At 35.8% G+C, this 8,400-nt stretch overlaps 1 pseudogene; it reads right to left on the bottom strand.

Moving 5' to 3' along the window:
• Positions 1-7,479: 7,479 nt before the first annotated feature.
• The window catches only part of LOC102871215, a 10,915-nt pseudogene continuing 9,994 nt past the window's right edge, over positions 7,480-8,400 (bottom strand).

The raw sequence follows: 8,400 nt of genomic DNA, 5'->3' as shown, positions 1-8,400 counted from the left end.
ATTAGTCATTGTCTAGCTCTCTGATGCATAGTAAGTAATTGTGAAGACCATGGCCTGGATAAAAGTTCACCTTAGAAAAAAAAAAAAAAAAAGTTCACCTTAGTTTCTAGACTTGTATTGTTGCTTCTCAGTACTCTGAAGAGGTCTCTAACAGCAGATTTGCCCAGTGCAATTTGTCTCTTGATTTTCTGACTGATGGTGCCAAGAGGGTTGATAGTGGAGCCGAGCAAGCTATAATTGTTAACAACCTCAATCTTTCTCCATCTATCATAGTCCTGCCAATTGGCCTCATATGAGAAACTTTGTTTTCTTGATGCTGAGCTTCAATTTATATTGAAGACTACAGTCCTTGACCTTCTGCTGCGAGTGCTTCAGGTCCTCCTTACTTTCAGCAAATAAGGTTGTAATACAAATTCCTCCAATCCTGATGCCACATTCCTCCTCATAAAGCCTACCCTCCCAAATGATTTTTTCTGCATAGAGATTGAAAAGGTGTGGAGACAAGATGCATTCCTAATGCAGTCCCTTCCTGATTTTGAACCATGTGGTGTTTTCTTGCTCTGTTTTGAAGACTGCTTCCTAGTCTGAGTATAGGTTTAGTGTGAGCACAATCAAGTTTTATGGGATTCTTTCTCATTTTCCTCAAGATTAGCCATAATTTGTTGTGATCCACACAAAATACTATTTTAAATCCTCACACAGAAATATAAATGATAAATTCCCCAAAGCGTCACAAGTACAAACTTTCCCCAAATCTGGATTTATAAGCCCATATTATTATATGGACTTTCATCATACTTTATATTCTGAGAAGTTTTGGATTGTTATATCACGTAGAAGGACTCCAATGATGAAGTGTTTGCTTTATGACACTCAAAAAGTTAAATCACATTCCATGTCAGCCACCCTACTCTGCCATAAGATTTTCCTTTCAAATTAATTTCTGAAACATGCTAGCTGTGTGAGTGCTATGGGGGGAAGCAGCAATGGAAGAGAACACATTTAGTCTGGGGAAAGTGAAGAAGTTTCTCTAAACTCCTTGCTTTGCTCCGGTACATCAGTTTAAAGCACATAAATGTCATTTTTACAACAGGAAAAAGGACTCCGTTTTTAGCTATCAGCTTTTTTTTTTTAATTTAGGTTGTTTATTTTTCATTTCAATGAACATCTACAGAGATTTTGGGATTCCATTAATTCATTGTTGCACCCTTCTCCCCGCACAAACCCCTCCCTCCCCCCCATTTGCTCCTCTCCTTGAAAAGCAAAAGCTTTTACTGCATAAGAATTAGCATCCATAACCACTTAATTAACATCATTTCTAAGAAGGCCTTGTCCTTATTGTAAACTTAAGCAGTAATATTCATTGAAGCAGATACTGTGTCTTGAACTTGAGATTCTTGGCTTTTTACAAGCTTAAGTTAACAGTGACTGACTTACAGAAAGGATAGAATGAAACAAAACGGCGTGGAAGGGTGATCCTTGGCTCTTTTCCCTTGCTTTAATTCTTTCATTTTCTGCAACCTCCTTCTTCACTTCTTCTCTAATTCCCCTGTTCATTTCTTTCATTGACAATGACGTATTATGGATTATAATGGGTTATGATGAAGGAAATAGTTGTAGACATTGAGCAGCAGATGCAGTGGTAGAAACTCACTGAGTTTACTAGCTCAAATTCCTCAGTAAGATTTTATCCTCATACTAAACATATTCTGCATTCATATTGTTCAAATGTAAATCCCACAGCAGCTGCATTTACCACCAACTCAACTTTCTGGTAGTTCATCTCTGTTCTTTTAACTACAAACAGATTCAACAACATAGAAATAAGTATGAGCTAAACTTATATATTATAAAATCAGATATGCTATAATCATGGTCTTCTCTGAATCAATTTTCTCTGAATAATGTAAGAAATGTAATTTTATCAACATAGAAAACACACAAGAGCTTTGTTTTAGAATCAACAATACATGAAAAATCTAATTTTTAAAAATATATTCTTAAGATGTGGTGGCTTTGCTTAGAGCGAGAGAAAAGACTTACTATAGTTTTAAATAATAGTAATTCCATTTTAATAAGGTTGCATTTTTATTAGGTACATTTAAACAGTCCTTCTGATTACTCTTATTATACACAGCAGTTAAGCAACTTTTTGTGGAGCTTTCGTGACCACCTCATTTAACATTAGGTATATCTTTTAGTTTAATTAAAGCATTCTTCTATTTCAGTGATAGTCAATTGTTTTCAGCTCACTCATTATGTGTAATTGTTTTCTTTGATCCATTCAAAAATTGGCTATTTTTCATGGCTAATTAAGTCAACAATTGACCACTGCATTTAATGCTTAACTCCATTTTATTTTCAACTTGCGTATCTGGACTTCTGCACCTAATACATCTTGAAAATATGGCCCAGACTATTAAGTAACACCTACTACTTGGTCTTGAGAAGTAGAGGCAGTGTATATTTCAGGAATTCCAGCAGAGGGCAGTCAAGCAAGAATAATCACTTTTGTAAGAGGAGAAATTGATGATGCTTCCTGATGTTTTTTTCAAACCAAATTAACACCAAATAGTGTGTATATGTGAGTGTATATGTGTGTTGGGGGTTGGGAGTGAGTGGAACAAATGTATCCTTGGCAAGCCAGCTCATTTCTCACTTAACCTCTTTCTCAGCTGAATAAGAGCCACTGTGTGCAGAAGATAAGAGACAAGATATTTTCAAAACACTCCAGTATTAAAAGCAAAGCCATACATTCTGTTACAACAACTGACACTTTCATCTCTCTCTACTTTGGCTTATTTTACACTTTATGGATTTTAAGAATAATTTTTTATCATTGATGAAAGTAAGCTAACTTTTGAATACTATTTGGTAGGGAATTGATGAAATAAATTTAATAGAAATACAATAATGTAAACAACAGTAAGTGACATACTTTAACATGAGAAAAAATATTTAGTGTACATATCCTTTAGTGTTATTTTGAGATAGGAAGTGAAGTTTCCCATCCATGAAACATGCAGCAATAATATGTTTAAAATCTACCTGCCACATCTAGCCAGTGAGTTCTCAATTATTATCTATTTTCTTCCACACTAGTAATAAAGACCCAGTAATCTACTTTTGAAAATTAGCCGAAGAAACATTCTGATAAAAGTTGATCAAACTAAGTATAATCAGTATTCTTCAAGGTTGTAAATCCTTATGAGAGGAGACTGTCCATCTTTTTCTGACAGAGCAGTTGATGTAGACTCGAACTGCTGTCCTCTTCCTTGTATATTCTGTCACCAGTTTACATTCCAAGTAAACTATTGCAACAACAGACACAACAATGGAAGTTACAATAATGACTCAAGTATGCCAGTAATCTTAAAAGTGGCTCTGGCCCCAGTATCATTTTATTTTTTCATACATTAAGTTGCCTTGAGTCAGAGCTGCTACAACATTCCTTTCTAAAGAACTACCAGCATCTTGAAGCATTACATCAGGTATGGCCTAGCTAGGCACAAAATTGTGCTGGCAACCTGAAGGTATGTTGTTCAAAGCCAGAAACTGGTCTGAGAAAGAAAGATGGGCAGTCTCCTCCCACATGATTTACTGACTATGAAAACCAGCTGGAGGGTCAACTATGGGTCCATTCAGACTGGATTATATACAATAACAACTGTTGGGGAAGAGTACTGAATATTCCATAGAATGCCAAAAGAACAAACAGATATGTCTTGGAGAAAGTGAAACCAGAGTGTCCCTTGAATTAAATTGGTTTTTTTGTTTTATTTTTTATATTATTATATAAAATAATTTTATTACATGAAGACGTGGACAAGAACAGAACACCAAACCTTGGAAAAAAATGTTTTCTGCCTCAGGAAATTTGCTTCACTGTCATGACGGTCTTACCCAACACTTTATTCCATGTTGATGCAAAGAATTTGGTCCTGATTTTTGATAAACAGAGCTAAACCATTTTGTGAATGCTATGGTAAATGGATAAACCTTTGAGTTTCAAATTAGAACCCAGTTTAGATTTTGAGAATCTGTGCCCACCCTACCCCAATACTAATGCTTTAAAAGGGAAGTCTAGCTTTTAATATATCCCTTTGTGTAGTAAATTAGCCATTTATGAAAATCAGCAACTCATCTGAATAATAGTACCTTAATCACCCTTTGGGGACAGAATTTTAAAATAATGGAATATTAGTGTAATTTGTTTCACTGCTTCTGGTAAACATTAAAGTATCTAAATAAAAATGATACAACTTATGTCCAAATAGTTTCCTTTGATCCAAGAACATTAAAGTAGATGAGGCCACTTGGCCTAATAAGAACTAACGATTTTGTAGTTTCTTCTAGAATGTTTTCCTAGATTATAAATTGGCAGCATTATACTTGTAATGCCATTCTTATTAAAAAGCTTTTCAAACTTTTGAGGCTACTCCTTTCTTTCCTGAATTACCCAAAAGAGAAAAGTAATGAGTTGTATATATCAAAAGGGTAACACCTGACTCAAGATGTGACCTGGCTCATGGCAACTTCAAGGAAATATGTAAAAAGAAAAAAAAGTGTAAGGTCTAAATATTGGAGATGATGACAATAGTTTCAGCTGTTCCATTTTGAAAATTCATCTAATGGAGGAATTGAATTACGTTATAAAATGTGTAATATTAAAAAATATATAATACAGATTAAGTCATAGGTAAACAAATTTTGTCATCAGTTTTTACTGTTAAGCTACAAACCTTACCGAGCCAGAAACCTTCATATAAAAGATGGTAGGAAAGACATTCCTCATTTAGGCAGGTAGGATTTTCATTCAACCTGCAAATCAAAAAGATTACTCTTACCTTGCTTTACAAAAAATTACTCTTTAATTAGTGAAAAAATGCAAATTTAAGCCTTACCTAATGCTTATTGCCCTTCCTTGCAGGTCTAAATGCTAAACCTAGTGACTGTAGCAACTATTTCTCACTGATGCTCCAAAAAGTGAAGGGCTCCTGCTAGACCTTCTTCTGTTATTTCAGTTGTTTTAAGCAGATTTAACTAGCCTTTGGCAAGTTGCCCACTAGCATCATAGTATCTTATGCCTCCACTTCTCTGCAGTTGAAGCTCTTGCTGCTGCCTTGTCATTCTTTATTTATGCTGACTTGTCCATACTCAAAGGCTGCTGAAGTCCTGTCTTAGTGAGTTTTCTTTGATCCACATTGTGCTTAAAAGCACATCGTAGGTCCTTTAAAGCTGCTTAAACTGCTCTCCTCATGGCTTACTTTTCCACCACTTTTCACAAGAACTAAGCTAAACACAACTTATAAACAGGTCACATATACAGACTTCACCTGCTTATACGTTGTAACACCAACTTATTGAAAATGTTTTCACTATTAAACTAATTCCAGAACAGAAAGTTTGTGTTAACAATACAATTAACTTATGTCATGAAATGATACTGTCAAGGTTGGAGCAAACAATCCCACAAACATAGAAACAGGAGATGTCTTTTCCCCTATCCCTTTAACCTTTATTATATGAATAAAAGAACTTAAGACAACTTAGCTCATTTTTAATAAAATGCTTCTCAAGCATTATTTTGACCTAGTACCTAGAGCTTATGTATGAACATTGACAGTGTTCAAGTAAAAAAAGCCACACTTGAAATTTTTACTGACTGAACCATCTTCTGACACAATCCTAATGTTCTATACTGCTTATTCACATATGCCCATTAACAAATGGAATGTTTTCTGTTACATTTATTCATTTGTGTTTTCTGAAAAGCTGTATTATATGTGAAGGCCGATTTCCATGCTGGCATTGCATGTACCTCACTATTAATAATGCAGAGGCACATATTAGAGCAACAAATGAAGAGTATATTCAAACACTAGCATGCCCCATTCCGCTTTTTATTGCTTTTTTTGCTTAGTATGTCTTAAAAAAGACTTTAAATCCGATGTTCAGTTGTCAAAGAAAAAAAGCAGAGCACACACTAAGGGCTCAAATTGTGAAGCATTAGCTGGCACAAAACACACCCTGGTTTTTCTTGATACATGACTTTGTTTACTAAAACTCTTCTGAAACCAGGATCTCTCAAACAAATAAGTGATTCACAGCAACATGATTTAAGTTGAAACATGCACGTGGAATAATAATGTACTTTCTGGGAATTTACATGAGTGTCAGATCTCAAGTTTATCCGAATTTGAATTCAGGTGTTTGGAAGTGAAGAACTTGTACGAAGCAACTATGCTACATTTCTGCTTCTGTAAGTTATTTTGGATGATTGTAAAATGCATAGAGTACAAACAGGAAAGCATACCAGCCAGTAAAGAGTTCAGCAATCCATGATTTTTATTCTCTTTCTCAGACAGCTTGTATCAGTTTTAAAAAATATTAAATCAAGGAAAAGAAAGAAAATTTTTAAGGCTCTTGTGCTTCAAAAAAAATTTTTTTTAAAAAGGATGCCAACCAATCTGCTTGAGTACAGCCGGCTTAGTGGTCTGTATTTTAAAGTTTTTAAAGAATGTTTTTAGAGAAGAAAGGGTTAAAAAAATCCACTACCCCATTCCAGAATTTAAGTAGAGGGCAGCAGACATTCCTTATACCCCCAAAAAATGATAGCAGCAGTTTAAATGTGACCAAAAGTAAATGTATTTTCTAAACACAGCTAGGACTCTTAGCAAACTAACACACTAAATAATATGAAATTACATTTTAAAAGAAAATTCACAAAAAACAAATAAGATTTTGAGATTTTTTTTCATTGAAGGCAAATCTTAATGCTATTAAATTCGCAAATATACTAATTTAAATACCCAATCCCAGTTGTTATCTAAAACACCCATTACAAACATACAAATATCTATTCTCTCCACATGTCAGAGCCCATTCAAATTACGGTTTGGAAATGAGGAAAATAGATTCCCCTTAAACTGCAAGTCAGCAGGTGTTTCTTTATAGTTAACTTAAGCAAAATTCATACAAAATAATAATTAACAATGATCTTTATCTTGTTAACTCACAAGGAAACACAGTCAAAACTGCATTTTGTTAAAGTTTCTGTACTAAAATGTAGAAAAACTGAGCTACACAAATATTGAAAAGTTAAAAATTCCTCAATTTTTTATTCCTGGTACCACTACCACAATTTACAGGGCAATGTACCTGATGTAATGAAAAGAAAAAGAAAAAAGACAAAGCTACAACAGATAAAAGAACTCAGGAATGTACATCTAATTGACACTACATTGCATTAATCAATAGCTGCACTTTTTGCAAACTGTGGCTATGACAGTCCTGAACAAGAAGTGTTTCCTGTTTAAGCTGCAGTAACTTTTCTAACTATGGATCATCATTCCTCCTGTGGCAGATTTTTACAGTTCCTCTAATGCATTTGGGACGACTGTCTCAAAGTAACCTGCAGCTTTCCTGACAACTCCTCGCTCTCTCTCCTAAGAACCGGAGCCCTTTGCTGTTGAATTTTTAGAACCTGCTACCATATCCACCACTTCCACCACCAGATCCATAACCACCACCATAAGGACTGCCCGAGCTTCTTCCACCAAAACTGCCCCCTTTCATGGGTCCATAATTTGACTGCTCTTGTCTACTATAATTTCAAAAATCATTATAGTTTCCACCACCACTATAATTACCCCCAACAAAGTTTCCGCCTTCATTGTAACCATCATATCCTTCACCACCGCCACCATATCCACCACCTTAGTTTCCATATCCTGGTCCACCACCACCATAGCCCCGTCTACTACTACAACCAGGACCACCGCCTTAATTGCCACCATCACCTCCTCCATAACTACCTCTGCTGCTACCACCTCCTCCATCATAGCCTCCTCTTCCACCGAAGTCTCCACCACTGCCAAAGTTCCCTCCACCACCTCGAAAGTTTCCTTCACGACGCATAACGTTCCCAGATCCACCTCCACGACCTCTTTGTGAGCCAACAGACTGCATCTCTTGCTTAGAAAAGGCCTTTTTCACTTCACAAGTGTGCCCATTAATCTGAACAACACTTTTATCAACTGTGTCACTATTCAAAATGGGTGACCCTGGAGGACATTATACTGAGTAAACTCTCTCAGTCACAAAGGGACAAATATTATATGGTGCCACTGTTGTAGAATGAGGCTGACAACTGGGGAGGGGGTAAGACTGAGAAAAACTGGATAAATTATGTTTACTGCATTGAAGGCGTTGAGGGAGAGAATAGTTTAAAATCAATATATTTTAGGGCATTATGATTATCATAAGAGCCCGGAATAAGGGTTGCAGAGTGGAGTATACTTGGGGTGGGAGTGGGGATGTGCCGGGTGGGTGGGGGAATTGTGTACCAATGAAGGAGTTTTTCTTTTGCTTTTCAAGGAGAGGAGCGAACTCAGGGTG

The sequence above is a fragment of the Elephantulus edwardii genome, unplaced genomic scaffold (assembly GCF_000299155.1).
Source record: "Elephantulus edwardii isolate Elephantulus edwardi_28Jun2011 unplaced genomic scaffold, EleEdw1.0 scaffold00595, whole genome shotgun sequence".
In the NCBI taxonomy this organism is placed as follows: Eukaryota; Metazoa; Chordata; class Mammalia; order Macroscelidea; family Macroscelididae; genus Elephantulus; species Elephantulus edwardii.
This window is presented reverse-complemented; position numbering and strand designations above follow the sequence as displayed.